We start from the raw sequence: 24,937 nt of genomic DNA on the forward strand, positions 1-24,937 counted from the left end.
ACAAACAGCTCCCCTGCTTCAAATTCTTCATCTATAACCTCTGCTGATAATGTTAAATAAAGCTAACTATGCTCCTATTACAGCTGGTAGAAATCAAAATGAAAATTCTAGCCAGCATAATTGTAACAGAAATTTTAATGATTTTGACTTTGAAAGCATTACTGCTCTTTAAATCGAATTTTTACAGAAATCACTAATCGACATGATTACTGATATGCTTAAATCTAACTCCATGCTTGATGCTATTCAAACTGGAGTAAAATTTGCAAACAATATTGTTATGACTTTAAAATTCTAAAATGGATTTTAAGAAGCTTATGAAGATAAGCTATTTCCTGTTTTGAGAGTTCATAACGTGCATATTGCCGTTATAACTGAAACGTTCCTTAAACCTGACCATAAGGTTAAGAGGGACGCAAATTATTTCATTTATAGAATTGATCGTCTTGATGGACCCAATGGTGGCGTTGCCATCATTGTTCATAGACGAATCAAACATCAGATTCTTTCTTCGTTTGAAACCAAATTTTTTGAAACATTGGCAGTTTCTGTTGAAACAAAATTTGGACAACTTTCGTTTATAGCTGCCTATTTTCCATTCCAATGCGTAGGCCAGCAAAAGAATTTTCTCACGGCTGACCTTCAGAAACTTACCCGTCATAGGTCTAAATTCTTCATTATTGGTGATTTTAATGCAAAACACCGCTCATGGAATAATGCTCAAAGCAATTCCAATGGTAATATTCTGTTTGATGATTGTTCTGCAGGTTATTACACTATTCAATATCCAAACAGCCCAGCATGCTTTTCTTCAGCGAGAAATCCTTCAACTATTGATTTGGTCTTAACTGATTCATGTCAATTTTGTAGCCAACTGGTTACCCATGCTGACTTCGGTACTGATCACCTTCTAGTAACTTTTGAAATATCCCAAGAAATAATTTGTAATCCCAACAGCTCTACTTTCAATTACCATAGAGCTCCCAATCAAGCAATATCGAACATTTATGGAATATAACTTCGATCCAAACATTCCTTTGCAAACCAAAGATGAAATTAATTATGCTCTATAGTTATAGTTGAAGCAAGAGCTGCCTCAGTACCAAAATGCGAGGTTAAATTCGATTCAATTATAATAGACGTCTTGATCCGCCTTAAAAATGTCCGTAGGAGACAATATCAAAGAACACGCGATCCTGCCATGAAAGTTATCCGACGGGATTTGCAAAAACAAATTAAAAAGCGATTCTCTGCCCTGAGGAACAAAACTTTTGAAAATAATGTTTTTAAATTAGACCCGAGTTCCATCCCCTTTTGGAAGCTCACATAATTTCTGAAAATACCTCAACAGCCTATTCCAGCGCTTAAAGAAGGTGGTAACATTTTGATCACAAATTCGGAGAAAGCTCAGAAACTTGCTAAGCAATTCGAGAGTTCCCATAATTTCAGTTTGGGTCTTACTAGTCCTATTGAGAATCAGGTTGCTCGGGATTATCTGAATATTTTCTCTCGGGAAAATTTTTTTGATGATTCCTGGGGGACTTATTTGGACGAAGTAAGATCTATAACTAAAAAGTTTCATAATTTGAAAGCTCCAGGTGATGCTGAAATTTTCCATATCCTCATCAAAAAACTCCCGGAGAGTACCTTGTCTTTCTTGGTAAAATTATTCAACAGATGTTTCCATTTGGCATACTTTCCTGGTAAATGGAAAAATGCAAAAGTTGTTCCAATTTTGAAGCCGGATAAAAATCCAGCTGAAGATTTTAGCTACCGTCCAATAAGTTTGCTTTCTTCAATAAGTAAACTTTTTGAAAAGATAATTTTGAATAGAATGATGCTTCACATCAATACGAACTCAATTTTTGCAGATGAACAGATTGGATTTCGCCATGGGCATTCAACTACTCATCAACTCTTAAGAGTTACCAATTTATTTCAAACAAACGTGAAGGCTACTCAACTGGAGTTGCTCTTCTAGACATAGAAAAAAACATTCGACAGTGTTTGTCATGTAGGTTTGATTGCCAAATGGTAAAAGTTTAATTTGCCACTCTATATTATGAAATTAGTTCAAAATTATTTAACTGACAGAACTCTGCAGGTAAATTATCAAAATTCCTAATCTACGAAGATTTTTTTCTTATTACACCTGGCATCCATGATAAATAAGACTTTATTTTTCAAGGTTTTTGAAAAAAAAATGACAGGTATTGTTAAACGGCAAAGTTCGATTGACATAAAATGTAATTTTCAACTGGTCGAATCATCTGATTCATTCACAAGTAGTGATGTAGAAGTTCGCAAATAACTGCCATTGATTTGCAAATTTCCATCTAGGTGAACTTGATGAAAGTTTGTGAAAAGTTTACAAGAAATATGTGTTATCATGGTGCAATCTTTCAATGCATGAAATTGTAGTGCATTGCAGTTTAAAGTACAAGAAAAATTCACCAAAACCAATGATGCCGATATCATTAAATCAGGATAAAACTTGTCGTTGGGATATACGAAATTACCAACATCATAACCTCCACAAAGCTTCACCCCAGTCGCACTCATTTCTCGTAAGTGGACACAACTTTTCCCATCGAACAAGATTGATTTTCCCTAGCCAAACCATTAAGCAGCTACTCGCTATACATGGCATCTATTATTCAACACAACGGATCCAATTTTGTGCTACTTCCAAAGAAGACCACCCGGCCGGCGACGTCCTCTTTTGTATCAGTTCCAAATTACTTCCATTACGATGTAATCTCCCTTTCTTGCTCTGACGGCGAACCCAGACACTGATTAACCTTGATTGTACTCGCAACTCTGTATTGGTATGTATGTATGCGTGTGCCCCAACCAAGTGGACCAGTTAAGTTTCCAACAGAGAAGGAAACTTTCTTATCCAATTTGAGCACACTGTTAATCAAAGCAGATTATTTCCCTCAGATAATGTATAGCCATTCAAAGGAGATCGGAAAAGGATCCCCTGGCCCTAGAATCATGCCATTAGGTCGAAATCGTTATTCACACTCAAAAGGATCGGTCCTCCCCCGCAAGAAGCATAAATTATAATGCTCTCTTTCCCCATAATCATGAAATAGAACCGGGAAATCTCTAAATCACGGTGGCCCCCAATAAACAACACCCCATGCACACACTCACACCATTTTTCGGGGCTCGTAAAACAACCTGTTATGATATCTGCAGCAAAGCAACCCTCCGATTCTACAATCTGCACCCGGGTTTATGAAGACCAAACCGTACCAAACAAACCGAAAGTGGCTGGTCAAACAGAAAATGATGATCCCCCACTTGGATCCACCTGAGCTCGCCGCATCCTGCTCCGTTCCGGGTTGAAAGTCGAGACGACAAGGGTCGAGGAAAATGAAAAGCAACTTTTATTGACTTTTAATAATTGACAACCACCCATCTCGGACCGACCTTTTCTGTCCGAGCTCCGTTATCGGATTAGCCAAATTTACGGCACATCAACGTTTGCTGACGACGATGATGACCTGCTGTGTTATTATCGAAAACGACGACGTCGATTTCGGAGAAACTGACCCAAGCAAAAATCGGAGGTTAAGCTTTTCAAATTGGAATCGAAGCAGCCAGTGTAAAAAGCAGGGAATGAAAATTTATGTCGTCACTGCAGCAGCCCAGCAACCAGCACGACATAAGGATCAACTTTGATGGGACACTCAATGCGGTTTAGTGCCCGGGGATTATAAAAAAGAAAACGGATTTTCCGTTTGAGTAGCAACGGGTCAATCGATAGGACAAAAGCTTATGGATAATTTTGAAGGTTGTTGAGAACAAAGGACGGGAGTCAAAATCGACATTGAATTGAAGTAGATCAGTGGTTGTACAAATGAAAATATCAGTTTTTAGGATCGTGTCACGACAATTTCAAAATCGAAGCAAACTTTTATGCCTGAAAGCAATTTTATCATTAAATTAAAGCTTACTTCAGCTTAAAAAAATTACAATTTCGTCTTAGAAAAAGAATGACTAAACTTACGGCTTATATCCAAAATGACCAACAATGAAATAAAATTCCACACGAGACCAGAGCCGGTTAACAAATGTGTGGAACAAATTCCAGAAAAAAAAATGATAACTAATAGGTCCATCACAATAAAAACACCATCACCGCACACATACAAGTAATAAAATATTTAGACCACCAATTTATCATTGGTGCATTTTTTTTGGCTCCCCCTCTGTTTCTACACTCCAACCATCATCATGGGACAAGTATCCAACATCCGCTTAAACACTGTAGTTTGGCCACAAATTGAAACCCCATGGCAGGGAATCACCAGCTACCGCAATCTGCACCAGCTGCAAATCCCGGGAAAATAAAATAAATATCCTTTGAAAAAAAAAAACACACAACTACTCCCGAAACTGGCAAGGAATAGCTCCAACGAGTGATGAAACTTTGATGGTATAAACAGCGTGGTAGTTGATGGTCAAAATGTGTACTGTAGTCTACTTCAAAAACACTATCAAAATAAAATCAGCATCACTCCTCAGGACGCCACGCACCAGTCCCTTTCCATCGCCATTGTTCCAGGATTGTTGCTGACAGGAAACGTTATGGTCGATAGAGGCGTTGGTTGTGAGAATGTTCCGGAGGGGGCAGCACACAGCTAAAAAAATGGTGATTTTATTTGAATTAAATATTCATACGATCCGTTTGTTTTTATTTCACGATTTTCAACCCCTTCTCTTGGCTCTGAGTCAGGGAACTGTTCGATGCATCATTCTGATTTTCTTTTTTTTTTCGCAACTGTTCGATGACAGTTGAAATTGGAAAAGGGTGGCAAACGGTTTAGCCGTATTGTTGCTTTTTTGTTTGTATCATTGTGCTCATTTTGGGCAGATTTGAGAAGTCCAAAAGTGTTTGCTGTCAGTTTGTTTGGACGTAGTGGGGGGGTTGCGATTGGATCAGTTGAAGATTATACGCAATTTTGGCAGGTTCATACTTTTTGTTCATGATTAATGTTGATACTACACTTAAAAAAATCGAAGTGTGTGGTTTATTGGATCCATCTTATAATATAGCGATGTCAGAAGATTCATTCATTCTATGTGATGATTGATAGATTCCATTGAATTATCACTTAAAAACTATGACTGTGATATGGAATGATATCTATCGTAGTTTGTATATGTAAAGTCTGGAACGCGCAAAAATTGGTCAACTTCCAATTGGTGTATTCCTGTTAATAATGCATTTAAAAAAAAAAAAACATAAATGCTGCATTTGCTAGTTGAGTGTATACAATGCACACTGGGCCAGGAACCGAAATTAGCAAGACAAAACCTCTAGCGCATTGGGTTTGCATTATATTGAAATGGTGTCTTTGGCAAAGTTTCTTGATTTAACATGTGCCTTCATCTGGCAGTGGAAATTAGTTCCAATTTTCTCCGCATGACCATGATTTTTATAATCTGGTTTCTCGAAAAGTAGCAAGTTTTAGCAAAAAGTCATTTACTTTCCGAAATGTACCATTTATCATCAATCAAAGGTGAAAGTTTGCCGGACATATAATTTTATATATTTGAGATATCTGAGTTCATAGACTACAATGTTTATTCAAGCAGCGTTCGCCAACGCACGGCTTGCTGGCTGCATGCGATGGAAACGATGGAATATGTCTCTTATGCTTCGCTAGCTGCACGTTGGGGAACGCTGTACTTATGTATGCACAAAGCTTTTTCATGTTCATGTTCATTCTCGAACATGTAATCGAAATGATGACAACACCGCCAGAAGATTATTTCAGAATCCAGAAATAACGGCAAGAATTACAGGAATTGAGAAGGATATCCTTCGTTGATTGGTTACAATTCTGTGTGCGCTATCTAGCAACCTTAAAATCGACGTAAAGGCATTCGAAACCTACGCAGAAGAGACTAGAAGGTTATTTGTCCATTATTATAGTTTTTACACTTTGTCACCTACGGTACACAGGATCTTGGTGCATGGACCGACAATCATAAGCCATTGTGATATTCCGATTGGTTTATTATCCGAAGAGGCGCAAGAGCGACGAAACAAATCAATTAGAAAATATCGGGAGTACCATTCTCGACAATTCAGTCGTCTTGCAAAAATCGAGGACGTATTCCATCGACTTTTGCTGACCTCTTAACCGGTGATGACAGTGCAGAAACAGTTTCCTCAAAACAAGAAAGAGCAATTTCCAGGACCCGTGGAAATGCTGATGCAATAATCGACAATGCAAGATAACAGGTAGTTGTTAGAATTAAAAAAAAAATACTTTGAATCTAGATATCTCATCACACAAGCACACATGTTCGAGAATATACATGAAGAAGCTTTGCGCATACATAAGTACAGCTTTTACCAACGTGCGGCTAGCGAAGCATAAGAGACATATTCCATCGTTTCCATCGCATGCAGCCAGCAAGCCGTGCGTTGGCGAACGCTGCTTGAATAAACATTGTAGTCTATGAACTCAGATATCTCAAATATATAAAATTATATGTCCGGCAAACTTTCACCTTTGATTGATGATAAATGGTACATTTCGGAAAGTAAATGACTTTTTGCTAAAACTTGCTACTTTTCGAGAAACCAGATTATACAAATCATGGTAATTTTCACTATTTTGGCTAATATTTCGCTTGTATCGACCCAAAACATTGGGAACTCTTCCTTAAAACTTGAAAATTATCCGACTTAAAAGATAAACGGCGTTAAAAATGAAGGATTTGTCGTTTGTATGGAAAATAGAACAAAAAACGTAAATTTCAGTTAAATTTCATAGAGATGAACTAGCCTAAGGCTAAAAAGCTCTTTAATAAAAAATTTAAAAAAAAAACAAAAAAAAGTGAAATTTTACAATTTTCACTATATCTTTGTTATTTGAAGACCTAGAACTTTGAGTCTTCCGGCATTTTTTTATATTTTTTAATGTTCTACAACTTTGCCGTAGACATAAAACCTCTAGGATGTAAAATAAGAAAGTTAGTATCGCAGCACTATCTATGCGGAGAAAATTGGAACTAATTTTCAATGCCATATGAAGGCGCATGTTAAATCGAGAAACTTTGCCAAAGACACCATTTCAATATGTCTTGCTAATTTCGGTTCCTGGCCCAGTGTGCAATGGTTGCTATGATGAGTTTTCACCGTTTGTCCTCCAGTTTTCAAAATAAGGTCCAAGCTAGAGGAGCAGCGTGTCAAAATTTTGCTCGATCAGCAAGAGAATCCAACGTTCTCACACACGCCAAGTTGACAAAATTGCTGGATGTGGCCAAATCGACCGTGACAAACGTTTTAAAAGTGTTTTGGGAGCGTCTGTCGACCGCCAGGAAGCCTGGAAGTGGCGGCAATCCGGACATGGCAGCGACGACAAAGAAGGTGTCGGTGAAATATAAGCGGAATCCTAACCTCTCCATCCGGGACGTCACTGGCAAGCTTAATGTCTCCCATACTACTGTGCAGCGGCCCAAGAAACGAGCCGGGTTGTCGACGTTTAAGAAGGTGAAGGTGGCGAATCGAGATTGCAAACAAAACACGTCGGCAAAGCAGCGGCCCCGAAAGCTGAATACGAATCTGCTCACAAAGTTCGACTGTGTCGTCTTGGACGATGAAATTTATGTGAAGTCGGATTTTAAGCAACTTTCGGGACAGGAGTTTTATACCGCATTAGGAAAAGGGAAGGTGGCTGAAATTTTCAAAACCATCAAACAGAAAAAAATATCTCGTTTGGCAGGCCATATGCACGTGTGGTCTAAAAAGCGGCATTTTCATTGCTACGGGAACCACCAATCAAGAGATCTACGTCCAGGAGTGCCTGGAAAAGCGAATGCTACCATTCCTAAACGTCCGTTTAGACTATCTGATTTCTTGGTCTTATTTTGACCGCCGCCATAAGGGCTGTTCATAAACTACGTAGACAGTTTTTTGGGAATCTTGACTCCCCCTGCATAGACAATTGTCCATACAAAAAAATTAAATTTGTATGGGCCGTGAATAATTGCCAACCCCCCCCCCCTAAACTGTCTTCGTAGTTTATGGACAGCCCCTATTGAAAAATCTGCTCGAATTTACTTTCGACACACTTCGTCGAACCCCCCCGTTTGCTGGTATTCACACTGCTTGCACATGTCGAAATAACTGTCAATTAAGATTTCAAAACAAAACTGCATCTGGAATCAGAAGTAAATACTTCCATCATGAATTACCGGAAAATTGCTCTAGCGGCGCCGGTGGGGTAGTGGTAAGCGTGATTGCCTCTCACCCCAGCAGGCCTGGGTTCAATCCCAGTCGGCGCCGCCGGGATGTTCTGAGGCATAACATCTCTGATCACGCCTTCCTTCGGATGGGAAGTAAAGCCGTTGGTCCCCGGTTCATGAGTTGATGGGTCGATAGGTAGGGTCCAGGTGTGGGAGCTGCCTTCCTGGCACGTCGGTAGCATTGGTGCTCAGCACGGAAAACAAGATCGACGGAAAAAAAAACAAACCATGAATTACCGGAAAATTGCTCTAGCTTCGGTAGGCGTATTTGCTTTTATTATTTTGAATAAAATGAGAAGGAGAAGGTGAACTTTGTGGAGTAGGAAATGGATGCTCCAGAGGAACACCGGCAGGGATCTGACTCATCTTGTCCTTCAAGAGCTGCAATATGAAGGGAAGCCAGGATGTCGATACCAACTTTCGACAAGCTAGTGGGAAAAGTTCTCTATAGATCTACATGATTCCTTGAGTTCTGAAAATTTCTGCTAAGAACTCAATGCTGCACATTTTGTTTGAAAACCTTCGGACGTCCCTCAAGTTTTGTTCCTGAAGCTCTGCAAATTTCACAGTAGTTGTACAGATTTCTTTGAAGTTCAATGTGTTCTTCAGAAGTTCTGAAAATTTTCCTAAAAATCTACAAAGTTCCTGAATCTCTGCAGATTTAAGATCCTTAAAGATCAACACTTATCTCTGAGGTTCACAAAATTTGTAATAATCTACGAACTTCTCGAAAGTTCTGTAATTTTCTCTGTAGATTTTCATGATTCAATGAATTAAAATATTATCTAGAAATGTTTGAGCTTTCCGGAAGTTTTAGGAAGTTTTTTGAAGTATTACTATTTTTTCTGAAGTTGTGCAAATATCTCTGAAGATCAGCAAACTTACTTGAAGTTCTGTTAAGTTTTATGAAGTACTGTATTTCTGCTCTAAAGGTCTACAAACTACCCTTAAGTTCAAAAAATGTCTCAGTAGATCTCCGAACTTGTCTAAAGTTCTATAATTTTTCTTTGTGGATTCTTGGATTTCCATAAGGTTCTGCAGATTTATCAAAAATTCTTTGAAATTCCCCAAAAGCTCTACAAATTATCTGAAAATATTTGAACTTCGCTGAAGTTTCAAAAATTTCTCTGAAGATTTACGAATTTCTCTGAAGTTGTGTAATTACTTCTTAAGATCGGCAAACTTTCCTGAAGTTCTGTGAGTTTTGCAAATTTGTCTTAAAACATACGAACTTTCTGACTTCTACAGACTTCTCTTAAGGTCTACGGATTTTCTGAAGTTCTTCAGATCTATCTATTTCCAACTTCCATGGAGTTCTTCAACATCTTGTACTTTTGTACTTTGCTGTGATTTGTTTTTGGAATTGAGGTACTTTTCTGACATTTAACGAATTTTTCTGAAGATCTCACATTTTTCTGAAACTGTGAAACTTTCTGAAAAATTCCTGAAACATCTTTAAAGTTCTGTAAAGTTGTCTGAAGCTCCGAAGTTCTATTCCCAAGATCTACGAAAACAAAACCTTGAGGATCTATAAATTTCACAGTAGATCTGCAAACTTCTTTGAAGTTTTGTAAATTCCTCTGTAGGCTCTCAGGCTACCCTGAAGATTCGAAAATTTCCCTGAAGATCTTCTTAATTACCTAAAGTTCTCAAAATTAATCTGAAAATATTTGATCTTCCTTGAAGTTTTAAATGTCTCTCTCAAGATCTACAAATTTCCCTAAAATCTAATAAATATTTTTTTTTAAATCGCCGAACTTCCCTGAAGTTCTGCAAATTTGACTGAAGATCCATTAAAAGTTCTGAGATTTCAAATTTGTTTCAGAAGTTCTATAATCTGAAGATCTACGAACTTTTCTGATGTTTAATAATTTTTCAGTAGATTTCCAAACTTCTGTGAAATACTGTATATTACACTGTAGATTCTTGGACTTACCTGAAGTTATGCGAATTTCCCTGAAGATTTGCAAAATTTCGCTTATAGTTTTACAAATTGATCTGAAAATATTTAAGCTTGCTTGAAGTTTATATATAGTATTATATAAACACTGTTTTGTTGATAATGCCATGATCAAAGTCATTATGGCATCTTTCTGCCAATCACACTGGAAAATAAAAATCAGTCAAACCATACACAGGACATTATTGAACAGTGGAATCGGTTTACCTTCCCTAATTGAAAATACCATACCCGAACGATAACCCATTAAACTGATGTAAAATTTGACTTTTTCGCTCCACAGTGCTTAAATGGTTTCAAATCGGGTCCTGATTAGCCTCCCAAAGCTACAACTCAATTGGTTAGAAACAGGCTTCGCACAAGCCATTTGAAGTTTACATGTAAATTAATATGGGAAATCTCAAATTTCTGTTCATTGCTTTCTAGTCTTTTTCCATATTGAGCTACGAAACAGTTCGATAGCCATTCTTATAGGCATCCAGCAGCAACCCTAATAAAATATGTATGATTATTTTGCCTAACGACGTGACCATTTCTGGAATAGTTCAATCATATGGATTATTAGAGTGATGCAAAATTTGAAATTTTCGCTGACTAACCTTTCAAAATTTGAACCCATTTGGTGAGAAACTGAGATGGCACAAATCATTTGAAGTTTGTATGGGAATTACTATGGTAAAACCAAGATTTTTGTTCATGTCTAACTAATAATTCACCATACCGGTCTGCTTCAAAAGCTTTCAACTGTACTTGTAGGAAATTTTATCAGCTACAACTTTGCTCAAGATCGTTTCTATGTAAAACGAGGCAGGAAAAAGTTATTAATTATTCAAGATATTGATAAACTTATGACATGATCGAGCAACTGTTCTGTAGGCAACACTGTATTTTGCAGTGTGACATAGTAGCCATGATTTTTGTGTCCTTTTCAACACCCCAGAAACACCAATGTTGCCTGCTGAGCAATTGATTGAGCATGATCATTAGACATCAGCGCATTGAACCATTGATAACTTTCGATTCTTGCATTTAATCAAAAAGTGGTTTTCAGCTTTATTTCCTACAAGTACAGTTAAAAGCTTTTGAAGCAGACCGGTATGGTGAATGAATAGATAGACATGAACAAATCTTGGTTTTACCATAGTAATTCCCATACAAACTTCAAATGGTTTGTGCCATCTCAGTTTCTCACCAAATGGGTTCAAATTTTGAGAGGTTAGTCAGGATCCGATTTGGAATCGTTTAAGTATTGTGAAGCGAAAATTTCAAATTTTGCATCACTCTAATAACCCATATGATTGAACTATTCCAGAAATGGTGACGTCGTTAAGCAAAATAATCATACATATTTTATTAGGGTTGCTGCTGGATGCCGTCAAAACACAAATCAAGCGTTCTCTAGCTGTTCAAATCCGTGAAACCATAGAAGAAAAAAATCAATATTGTCACCTAAGTACGGCTATTTTACTGGATGAGCCGAATGAAAATTAAACGCAAAGCTATTTCGTTCGACAAATCAAACGTCAAATCTAATCATCCTGTTGAAAAAGTGTGAACGCTCCAAACATTGCATTCGACAAAATTATCGAGCAGTTCGCTCGAATCAGACCAACAAATCAGATAGTCTAAACGTACCTTAAAGCAACATAATAGACCTGTACTGTTCTGGCCAAACTTGGCGAGCTGCCACTATGGGAAAAAGGCAATCGAGTGGTACGATGCGAACAACGTGGTTGTGGTACCCAAAGGCCACAACCCTCCCAACAGCCCAGAACTCCGCCCTATCGAACGGTATTGGGCCTTGGTCAAATGGAATCTCAAAAAAACTAATAAATCCATGGAAATCGAGCAGCAGCTTAAATCTAACTGGCGTTCGGCGGCGAATAAGGTCAATGAGATCACTGTGCAAAATTTAATTGAAGGGGTTAAGTGGAAGGCAAGGCAGTTCGGATTTGGCAAACCAAAAGAATAAACGAACATTTTTTCCTTCAAATATATGAATTGAACTACCAAAAGAAAAATAGGAAGATTTTTCTGATATGAATTTTGACTGAAAGAAACGATTTTTTTTGTCAATCAATTTTTGCGCGTTCCAGTCTTTGTATCAATATTGTCTGATATATTTTATGGTGAAAAACTATTGATATGTCATAGGTGGGAACCGACATCTAGAAACTAATGGAAATTCATAAAAGTTTGCACTATAAGAAAATCCAGTAAAATACGATAACAGGATGAATGAGTGTTCACTCGGCTGTCGACAGAAGCAGAACCCCTCTCAATGTGTGTCACGCGATCGTCTGTTTACTCGGCAGCAACCATTGTGTGGTCCTCCTCATTGTTCTTCATCAGCAGTTTCGTGCTGACCACGTTTTCATTTATTTATTTATTTATTTATCACCGTCTTCGACTAGTCGTACAGACTGAACTATTTTACTTATAAACTAGAAATTACTACTAATCCTATTTCTAAAAACATTTTTAGTCAAGTTAAAATAGAATTCGTCACAGACAACATTGAACAAGCGAAGACACGAATCGAAAGGGTTGTTGTAGCCGTAGTTTGTTCTGTGGTATGGGACTGCTATTAAAGCTGAGCTCCGAAACCGTCGAGGAGGAGTGTTGAGCGGGATCTGTGCGAGAAGTTCAGGGCAATCTATAGGTCCTCCAATGACATCGAAAATAAATAGCCGGTGCATCGTTACTCGTCTGACAGATAGTGGTTTCAATCCTATGAGCTTGCATCGGTCAGAATAAGGAGGAAGATTGGTCGGATCGTTCCAAGGAAGTTGTCTCAGTGCAAACCGTAAGAACCTTTTCTGCACCCGTTCAATCGTGAGAACATGAGCTACATCATAAGGGGACCAAATCGGAGCAGCGTACTCCAGAATGCTATGAACCAACGAGCAATATAGAGTTTTTAAAGCGTGGATGTCGGTGAACTCGGAAGCGTGGCGACGGATGAATCCCAGCACAGAAAAAGCTTTGGCAGAAGTAATGCTCACGTGTTCGTTGAATCTGAGCCTCAAATCGATGGTAACGCCAAGGTCACAGATGGACGACACACGTTCCAGGGCAATACAATCCGGAAGAGAAGCTATGACACGATACATTTTTAGGTCATCAGCGAATGAAAGCTTAAACAAGGAAAGCAGCAGACACAGGTCATTTATAAAAATGTTGAATATTAATGGTCCCAGAACGCTTCCTTGGGGTACACCAGACGTGATTTTGAAAGTGCGGGATCGAGTCGAGTTGACCGCAACATATGCAGTACGATCGCACAAGTACGAATGTATCCACTCTGTAATCCAATCTGGAAAACCTATGTGCTTCAGTTTTTCCACGGCTAGAATGTGCGGTACAGTGTCGAAGGCTTTCGCAAAGTCAACATACACCGCGTCAACTTGCCGCCTCTCTTCTACTTCGCGAGACAGTGCTGTGACGTAACACATGAGGTTCGTTGTTGTAGAACGATGCTTCATAAAGTCATGCTGACCATCAAAGATGATGGGAGACGCTACGTTGTATAGAACGTTTTGCGTCCATTGCTACAATGGAAGCGCTCTGACCCTCGTTGGCGAATATGCCATACAAGTAAACCACTGGAAGCGGCTCCCGTTCTGGTAACGGAGGCTTATTTGATAGCGAAAAATAAAATGATTATTGTGTTGTACCTTTTGACTATAGCGTTAAGATGTATTGTATAGTGAACAAGAATCCTTGGCCCTGTAAAGTTAATTCGGTTGAGCATTATCAAATAAATTAATAATAATAAAAATCGTGATGAATATTGCTCACTAAAAGATAAATCTTATAAGATAATGATGTAGATTTTATTGGAGTTGCCTTTAACGATTTTAACCTGCAAGATACACCCTTTTAAAGTTAGTGTGTAAAAAACATCAATACGTATGTAAATCCTTTACATGAAAAGATAACGCTTTTCTTTATCGACAAAAATGTGTATTTTTAGAGCACTTACAATTTTGTATAACATTCAAAAAATGGTAAAATTCAAACTAAAAAGCTATGGTAAAAAATGGTTTTTAGAGGGTACTAGCGTTTGTACTCCATTTCACCCTATAACTTCGTCCACTTGAGAGATAGAAAATTGACGTCTTGGACAAAGTTTCTTAAAATGACTTCATCTACAATATTTCCTAAGATGTTCATCAATTTCAACAAGACATAAAAAAGTTTTTTTTTATCTAAGTGTATACCTCCCTTAATCAAAAATGTTCACTTCTCAGTTAAAGTACTCAAAAAATTAAGAAACATTCCAAAAGACATCAAAATGCTACACTCAATAGTTGCATCGCCAATAGCCATGTCCCACTCTTTTTTATTTCGTCTCACTGTGCCTCGGCTGGGATTGAACCCAGACCCATTGGAATGAGAAAGCAGTCACGCTTACCACTCACTACACCACCGACACCGACCGACAAAAGGAATCCTGAATATTTTCTTCCTCGCTATTGACGCTTCTTTTGCGAGCGTTTTGGCTGATCTCTGCGTAGTGTTCTTTGAAGCACTTCTACAGTTACAGGTAAACCTCGATATAACGTAACTGTCACTTTTGACCGTTATCGTCGATATCTCTCAAATAATAATTCAATCATATAAATCAACATTACCAATAGATGGAGGTTTGTCTCGACTTTCCGATGGAATCATTACTTTGCTTGATTGAATGATCGTTTGCGAGAAATCGGCGATGGAAGTCAAAATTGACAGCTACGTTATATCGAGGCATAGGGGAAGGAGGGGCATAGTGAACAGGTGAGGCATAGTGAGCATCCCGCACTTTGGCTCTGGATCTCCAGCTGCATGAAACAAATCAACTGGTAGGAGATTCAATATCATTATGATATTGATCCTACTACCAACCAATTTGTTCCGAACGGCCGGAAGTCCAAGGTGGTGCACGGGATGCTCACTATGCCCCACCTGTTCACTATACCCCTCTTACCCCTTACCTTACCTTACCAATCAGGCTAAGGCCTTGTTGTCCTCTGCTGTCCGAAGAAGTCGTCTGCACTCTACTCGATCCATGGCCACAGTTCGCCAGCCTCGTAGTCTGCGACGGGTCCGCAGGTCACCTTCTACTTGGTCGATCCACCTTGCCCGCTGCGCGTCTCTTCTTCTTGTTCCTGTTGGGTCGCTTTCTAGAACCATTTTCACTGGGTCGTCGTGCGGCATTCTTACGACGTGCCCAGCCCACCGTAGTCGCCCAATTTTTGCAATGTGGACGATGGATGGTTCTCCCAGCAGCTGGTGCAATTCGTGGTTCATTCGCCTCCTCCACGTTCCGTCATCCATCTGCACTCCACCGTAGATGGTACGCAACACCTTCCGTTCGAAAACACCAAGGGCGCGTTGGTCCTCCACGAGCATAGTCCAGGTCTCGTGGCCGTAGAGGACCACCGGTCTAATCAGCGTATTGTAGATAGTCAACTTCGTGCGGCGGCGAATTTTATTCGACAGGAGCGTCCTCCGGAGTTCAAAGTCGGCACGATTCCCTACCATGATGCGTCTTTGAATTTCTCTGCTGGTATCATTTTCGGCAGTCACCAGTGAGCCCAAATACACGAACTCATCGACCACCTCGATTTCGTTACCGTCAATCTGAACTCGGGGTGGGAGGCTAACATTGTCTTCCCTAGAACCTCTTCCTTTCATGTATTTTGCCTTTAATGCGTTGATGGCACGTCCAATACGTCTAGCTTCAGCCTTCAGTCTGATGTACGTTTCCGCTATCATCTCAAAGTTCCTTGCCATAATGTCAATGTCATCGGCGAAGCCAAGGAGCTGGATGGACTTCCTTAATATCGTGCCACTCGTGTCTATCTCAGCTCTTCTGATCACACCTTCTAACGCGATGTTGAACAGCAGACAGCTGTCGTAACCCCCTTCGAGATTCAAAGGGACTCGAGAGTGTCCCCGATACTCGAACAACGCACATCACTCGATCCATCGTCGCCTTGACCAATCGCGTCAGTTTATCCGGAAGTCCGTACTCGTGCATAATCTACCATAGCTGATCTCGATCGATTGTGTCGTATGCGGATTTGAAATCGATGAACAAATGATGTGTGGGCACGTTGTATTCGCGGCATTTCTGCAGAACCTGCCGAATCGCGAAAATTTGGTCCGTGGTAGCGCGGGCACCCATGAATCCCGCCTGGTATTGCCCCACGAACTCTCTTGCATATGGTGACAGACGGCGGCATAGAATTTGGGAGAGTACTTTGTAGGCGGCGCTCAGCAGTGTGATCGCGCGGTAGTTGCAGCAATCCAACTTGTCGCCCTTTTTGTAGATTGGGCATACGACACCTTCCATCTACTCCTCCGGTAATATCTCCTCCTCCCAAATCTTGGCAATTACCCAGTGCAGCGCTCTAGCCAGGGCTTCACCACCGTATTTCAATAGCTCACTTGGTAGTTGATGTACACCAGTTGCTTTGTTGTTCTTCAGCCGACCGATCTCCTCCTCGACTTCTTGAAGATCGGGGGCCGGTAGCCTGTCGTCTTCTGCGCGTGCTCCAAGGTCTGTTGCCGTGCCACCTTCGTTTTCTGCTGCTTCACCGTTGAGGTGCTCGTCACAGTACTGCTTCCACCTCTCAATCACCTCACACTCGTTCGTGAGAAGGTTACCGTCCAAGTCCTTGCACATATCGGCTTGCGGCACGTAGCCTTTGCGCGAACTATTTAGCTTCTCGTAGAACTTCCGTGTGTCATTTACGCGGTACAGATTTTCCATCGCCTCGCGATCTCGGTCTTCCTGCTGTCGTTTCTTCCTTCGGAAAACCGAGTTTTGTCTGTTCCGCGCTTGTCTGTATCGTTCTACATTCAATCTCGTGCGTTATTGCAGCATTCTCGCCCGTGCTGCATTCTTCTCCTCTACTAACAGCTTGCATTCGCCGTCAAACCAGTCATTTCTTCGGTCCGGGATTGCAGTACCTAGTGCCGCTGCAGCAGTACTACCTATGGCTGAACGGCTGAACGGATACCTGTATTTATTTAGAGCTTTCTATGCTAACCAATTTGTAAATTGTGCTACAAAATTTACTTTTAAGATTTTCTAGACCGAACTGGGAATCGAACTCCGATTTTGTAAAATTCAGAATTAATCACATTGTCGTGTAGTTTTGTGACGGTCTGCTACCAGCGATTTTAATAAAATGATGCAATAAGACGTCATTTTAAACTGCTCGAGTGATCCATTCTGGAGCCCCAGGCACCTCCACTAGCTACGCCAAAGAAAGCATCCCCATCAACTCAACATCCATGCAAACCAGCTTTTCGCATGATAAATTCACTCTGCCAATGGCTTCTTCAAAACAACATCAGCAAATCGCAGAAAATAAAGAAAAACGCCCACCCCTGAGGGGAGGTTGTTTGGTCACTTTTTTCCCACCATGCACCATGACAGCTGCAAGGGGTGCCAAGTACCGTCGATCCGTCGTAATCCTTATGTCATACAATTGTTCTCCGGTTGCTGTTTTTCACTCCGCAGACGATGAGCTTCCGAGCATTGTGCTGTCTGTCTGATTCGGTATGAAAAACACGTCACAAGGTGACATGACTCCCGGCCAGAGGTGGCAACAGTACATTTTTTGAAAAACCATCGTCCAGAGCGAAACAAAACTGCCAGCACACGGGCGGCCGTTTATAACTACATTCCAAGCGAACAGCGGAGTTAGAGAATAAATAAAATCTCGCAGCCTGATTTTTCCAAACAGTTTATTGTAATGAAATTTTAGCTGCAGGCTTGCGTGTGACAGTAAATTACCAACTCCCTTATTTACGCATAATTTTAACATCAATGCTTATGAGTGGTCAGTCTTCATTCTTATCTTTTAATTCCATGCAATAAACATCAAATAAATGCAGTAATTAGCCAGAAATCAGCAAAATTCTACACGACATAAATTTATGTCGCGCACGCCGCCGGTCTTGTCTGCTTCTTTGTGCGAAAATGTTCTGTCGCCGGCAGAAAACAGTTTAGAAATGTCATGACATTTTTGCCGCTTGCCAGTTTGTTTTTGTGTGTCGTCAAAATGGTTATCGCAAAAAGTATCAAATGTTAAGGAAAAAATGTTAAACTCCAGGACTCGTGCCACCACTGCTCCCGGCAAATAAGGCAGTCGCTGTTTGGTGCTGTCGTGCCATTTCTGGATGCTGGGTAGCTAGCTAGCACGGGATAGATGAATGGTTGTGGTTCGTTGAAAAATGATACAAACTGTCACTCGAACAGGAGGGGACAGGTGGAGGACCGTCTCACCGGATAGTCGTCCCAGCTGCTGATGATGGTGGTGGTACACCTAATATAAATGATAGGGTCGTACCCCACCCCACCAAGTAGGAATGGGAATATTTTGCTCATTGCCCCTGGTGGCATAAATGATGAGTAATGCTCCATGGCAAGAGGTTGTCGACTATTTTCGCTATGTTGCTCGAACCTATTGCAAAATTTGTAAATTCTATTTATTTTCTAATTTCGACCAGGGAGAATTTTGTCGTGTAATTTTTCACTGTCGTCAAGTTTCATTATTAGCCACCACCACCACTGCATTCCAAGATATGTCAGAAGTGTAAAGGAGAGTTCGTGTTGATGATTGTGAGGATGAGCGAGTCGGCAACTCGCTGATTTGTAGTGACATTACCCTACTAGCTCGCAAATGGAGTGTCCGTCGCCAGCAGCCAAAGGGCGATGCATTTATAGGGGATACAAACAGTACTAAAAAAGAGCATGACACCTCGCATCATGAATTGGGTTGGACAAACACGTATGTATACCCAAAGGTTAGTCGGAACATGTACGTGTGAGTCTGGTTCAAAAGGCACCCACCCACGCGGGACGGTGGTTGGACGTGAGAAGGTCGGTAAAATGGACAGATTTTTTTCCTTTTTCTTCTGATGCGGTTCTGTATGGCTGGAAAGGATAATAAATCTCCTGAGCAAGCAGCAGATGGCTTTGGTGAATCGAGCTCTCTTTTTTCTAGTTTCTATAGAAAGGTATGAGTAGATTCTGACTCGTTGATAACAACGGCGACGACGACAATAACGACGACGACGATGATGATGATGATGATGATGATGGTAATGATGTAGAACAAAAATAGCCTTGAATAGAGTGGGAGGATTCGAGGGATGCATACTCACCGATTTGAAGAGCTTTTTTTTGTCATCGTCATGTGTTCGATATAAATTCTGAAACGAAAGAGATAAACAAGATCATTAGGTGGCTGGCATCAATAGAATGCTTTTAGGTATTGTAATACTGAATTGATGGTTATAAATATTCATGCAAATAATTGCCTATTGGTTTGAATGCTATTATTCGCAACTTTAGATTTGCATCGGTAAGGCCTCTAAATTTAACCAACCGTAATTGAAATCCTTTAAAATACTGAGAAACAATTCGTTTTGAACTCACCCAGCCACATTCCCAATTTACACTTTATGACTCCGGAAGCAATTCCAAATCGGTTACAATTGCACTGGATAAAGCGAACAATGCACCACCGAAAATCCGATTTGAATTAGCATCATAAATATTTGGTCTGATTTGGAATTCTAGCTCTCGACCACCCAGCATGCTGCTGCAGCAATTCTCCATCACTTATGTAGGTACCGCCAGCTAGCAATTCTCCAACATCCGAGTCCACCACAACAATCTACAAAAGTGTTGCCAACCTAATCCCTGAGTTGTATAAAAACGGGACCAACACAACAAGCAGCAGTTCGAAGCACAAAAGCACCACCCGCTCGGCGGCGGCCACGTAGATTTAATTCGAATTGCATATCCGTTTTGGGTGTTGTTCGTGCTTTTCTGAAACCGGAAAAATAAAGGAGCTACCCTGCAGTCATGGGTTTGCTGGAGCCCGACGACCATGGGGAAACGAAATGCATGTTCGGGGCGGCCACAATTCGCAAGGCATTAATTTGCAATTTTGCTTAATTTTATTGAGCCCTAAACCAACAAACTGCTATTATGCGGGATGGAACGATAGAGGCTATGTTACAGGCAGCTATTCGCCCGAATAATACAGGGTTTGTAAAATATTTTAGTACTGGTTTAGATTTTATGATTTCAAACTGCTAATTTCGCACTGCAGTTAAGATAATTGACACAGTTTTACATCAGAGATTGTGCAGACTGAATGCTGGATTATGAGTAACCCTTAACAACAAGTGAATGCTAGTACGAGACTTTTAGCATGCGAATGCAAACAATCGTATACAAATGGCCCCTACCTAAGGCGATAAGCCAAGGGAGCGAATTTAAATAGGGGAAATGTCGGCTACGACAATACCTTATCCGCTATTTGATATAGCGATGCAAGCGTCTAAAGAGACTATATCTACGTCATTGCAAACAATGACGTCGGATATGTCTGATGACTTGAAATGTTTGAATGAAGAAATCAAGCAACTCTCAAGTCTCACGATGGACATGAATTCTAGTGCGCCAATGCATAGCAATCCAATGCTACAGTTGGATATTCTTGATGAATTGAAGTCCATTTCTGCTAATGTAGCACATTTTTATAACGCACCTTTGAGTCCGTCAACTTTGATCAAATTTACGCAGCAATAAATTTTACGGATGTTCCGTATTTTCTGGACCACCTGGTGATAACTTGAAGCCAATGACCAGCGAATATATAAAAAAAATCACTATTTTACTACATTCCATTTAGTTGCAGGGAACAAGCAAGGCCTGCTTTGATAAAATTTACACATAAATCAATTTTACGGATGTTCCGGATCTTCTCACGGACCATCTGGTGACTACTCAGAGCCATTGAACAACTAATGTATCTAAAATCACCATTTTACTACACTCCACATACTTGCAGAGAAAAATCAAGGCCTAATTTGATCAAATTTACACAGCAATAAATTTATCAGATTTTCCGGATCTTCCGGCGGGTTATGTCGTGACCACTCGGAACAATTGAACAGCTAATATAACAAAAATCACCCTTTTACTACATTTCACGTAGTTGCAAAGCAAAATCAAGGCCTACTTTAATCAAATTTACGCAGCAATACATTTTACGGATGTTCCGGATCTTTCGGCGAGCCACTTGGAGCCAGTGACCAGCTAATATATAAAAAATCATAATTTTACTTCATTATATACAGTTGCAATGAAAAATCAAGGCATACTTTGATGAAATTTACGTAGCAACCAATTTTACGGATGTTCCAGATCTTTTGGTGGGTCATCTGGTGACCATTTGGAGCCAATTGGCGTTGACGGCGACTCTGTAGCTCTTTACTCCTATGGAAAAATCCGTAAGAAAACGTCAGACTGTGCGTGAAACATGGCGGACTTTGTACTATCCTTTCACTCCACCGAAAATTCCCATAAGAAACTGTCTAAATTTGCTGGAAGTGCAAATTTTTCGACGGTGCCGTCAACGCCAATGACCAGCTAATATTTCAGAAACTGTAATCCATATAATTTCGGAGGAAAATCAAGGCCTACTTTGATCAAATTTACACAGCAATCAATTTTACATATGTTCCGTATCTACCAGCGGACCATCTGGTGATAACTCGGAGCCGTTGAACAGCTAACATCAAGAGCAAATTTTCATTATGTCGTAAGTAGCATTCGCACCAATCCGAGAAAAATAAAGTTTTGTTTTGATGACCGAAAAGTTATTTCTATTTCCAAGTAAACACATATAATCTCATAGTGATAGCAATGTTTAACATATTTAGCAGTGTTTTAATCATACAAATGCAAATCGCTAGCTTTCATGCTAAAAAATACTGGTTTTTGAGTCAAAAGTTATTATACGTCGTTTGGTGGCCCCTATTGTTACTTAAGTCAAAGTGTATTTACCAGGATATTCGGGAGAATTATCAATTACGTCTCCATACGTGCAGCCCATTCATCATTTTAGGACCACCGAAATCATCTTAGCAACAAACAGTTCGATTTATTCACTTTAATAATGAGAAGGCGAAACGACGAACGTACACTTTTCACGGGTTTCTCAGCGCTGTTACTTAAGTCAAACGGCATCTCCATAGAAATTGGGTGACTTAAGTAACATCGAAAACTATTTTGATCGGAAGGTGATTACGTCAAAAAGCAATTTGACTGGTAAATAAATTTAAAAATGGGATTTGATCCTATATTCGGACAGTATATAGTGTAATAGCAGGAGAATCGATTGACACTGATAGCTCGACTTTGTTTACCTTTGTTACATTCGACGTAATGAAAATTTGCTCTTGACATATCAAAAATCACAATTTTACAACATTTATCATTGTTGTAGAGAAGGTGTTTTTGAGGCACTGGCGCATCAAGTGGTAGTGGAAAAATAGCCCACCCAGTTAAATCATAATTCCTATGTTTTTTGGTGGAATTTATTAAAAAAGATACGAGTAAGGCTTAAATAAGTACGGTGGAAAGTGATTTGATGCAAAAAATTAGTGTTAGAAGTCTCAGAAAGGTCTAAAAGTGTGAAAAAAGAGTTGGCGCAGATTGTGAAAATAAAAATAAAAATAAAAAGGAAAATGGCGAGAAGCAGAAGGAACCGGATGGCTGAACGACGGTACAATACGAGAAAAAAAAACAAACGGTTGCGTTGCGTCCTCTGCGTAAGATTGCCGAAAGACGAAAAAGAAGGAATGGATGGTTTGTCCTTCAAAAAAAGCTAAGTACAATAGTTTTGTGTTGCGTTAAATGTAGAGGGTGGGTTTACTCGGGAATGGGATGCAGATTTTCCGGAAAAGTTGCAGCAATGTTGGTGAAATTTCCTCGAGTTTGGGTGGAATTTTGCTCATTTGTATGTGGATACACTTCTTGCGCTTTTTGAGTGAACTGATATGAGCACACTGATAAAATTTCAAAGATTATTTTTATGTGTCCCACACATGAATTTTTGAAATGTGATCAACGAATTACATCTATTTGTCAGACGCATACTTAATATGTGTACACATAAAAGCCATGTGTAACCAAACATACTATTCTTTTGACTGATAAATTTTAAGTGTGCTTCTGGATGGATTCTGTTTATGTGTGTTCACATAAAAAATCATGTAGAAATTCGTCAATAAAAATGTGTGGAATTGTATAAGCACAGACAAACAGACATAACACATTGAATTTTTCTCACTGCAAAACATCGTCGCTAAATCAATACCGCCATCTGTTGAGTACACTGTGGTGGGTAGTACGCTGTACAGATGGCGGTAGTGTGTAAACGTCAAACGCAAGGGAATTGACTATGCGCGCCACAGGTGGCAGTACTACCAACTAAAATACTTTTAAATTGACCGTTAAATGCTTGTTCGATGAACAAATTGTGAGTGTTATGTCTGCTTGTCTGTGGTATAAGTGTAGCATTTTTGTCCGAGTATATAATGGTAGAGATAGGCGAGACAACAACCAATTGAAGCGTTTTTTGTAATGCCATCTAGTGTCAATTTAAAAAAAAAAAGTATAGGTGTAATGATAGTACACGGTAACCGCAAAATACCCAATAATGACTACAAAGCGAGCATTGTCGAGGGAGACTGGGACTACCCATTGGTAAGCTTGTTCCAGTCATGTCGCTTTCGTTATTGCGGTGTAGCACCGGTGTAGTGTAAACTAAAGCCCTATAGTAAAAGTATGGACGACTGTCACCACAAAACTGAAAAAAGCTGTTCCAATCGAGAAAAGCGGTGCATTTTGACGGTTCGATTGGAACAACTTTTGACAGACGTCCATACTTTTACTGTAGGGCTTTAGTGTAAACAGGAATTAGCGCGAGTCTTTGACAGCTTAACATCATTAGTTTTAAACAAAGGTGCATCCTATATCAACACCCTAAATTATTTCGGTGTACGGCAGTGTAGCACCGCAAAAACGAAAACGAAATAAATTTCGTATAATTTGAGTGCATCACATGAACTTAAGTTTACTTAAATTGATTTTAATTCAAATTGAAAAGACATAGAGGTTTTGGGCCTACGGGAGAAGAGGTAGTTAAATTATTTTCACTCCCGCGAGTTTTCCTCTCAATCAATAGGAGAAAAAAATAGATAAAACACAACATATTTCCTTCCTTTTAATTAGGTACGGGTGTGACAACGATGGCGAGTTCACAATGTTATATTTTCATTTTATTTCAGCAACCTTATCTTCCAGCAGATGATCCGGACAGCAATTTCAACATTAATAAAAAAAAACTACATATGCCAGCAACACTGACTGGGTGTATCCTATGGCTTACCTTCCCTACTAACATAATTCCTAAATTCCCGAGACATTTATGAGGGGTCGTAGAGTTCTCTGCATCTCTCTTAAGTAAATGTTGGACTAACATACCTTTCCTATCCCTACCAGTTGTAAGGACGTGGCCAGGACAATCCTTAACTGTTGGAGCGGAATATGTCTTTATCTGGGAGATAGTAATTACTTCCTACTTACTATCTGTCCAGTAATAGATATCCGTCTTGCTCTTAATAGTTTTGAATTCGTACCACCTACGATATTGTGCAACTTGTTCGATGCTAATGCTAATGCTAATGCTAATTTATCATTGTTGTAGAGAAAAATCAAGGCATACTTTGATCGAATTTATGTAGCACTAAATTTTACGGATGTTTCGGATCTTCCGGCGGATCATCTGGTGACCACTTGAAGCCATAGAAACGCTTATACATCTAAAATCATTAATT

At 39.7% G+C, this 24,937-nt stretch overlaps 1 long non-coding RNA gene across 1 annotated transcript in view; it reads right to left on the minus strand.

Moving 5' to 3' along the window:
• Positions 1 to 19,453, minus strand: part of LOC135702394 (uncharacterized) — a 102,029-nt gene extending 82,576 nt beyond the window's left edge. Inside the window, exon 1 of the long non-coding RNA XR_010517698.1 lies at positions 19,403 to 19,453. This is a non-coding gene — a long non-coding RNA (uncharacterized LOC135702394). The remainder of the gene's footprint in view (positions 1 to 19,402) is intronic.
• Between the last annotated feature and the right edge of the window lie 5,484 nt (positions 19,454 to 24,937).

The sequence above is a fragment of the Ochlerotatus camptorhynchus genome, unplaced genomic scaffold, assembly GCF_037179485.1.
Source record: "Ochlerotatus camptorhynchus isolate MF236.1 unplaced genomic scaffold, CSIRO-AGI_Acam_v1.1 ptg000192l, whole genome shotgun sequence".
Classification (NCBI taxonomy): Eukaryota; Metazoa; Arthropoda; class Insecta; order Diptera; family Culicidae; genus Ochlerotatus; species Ochlerotatus camptorhynchus.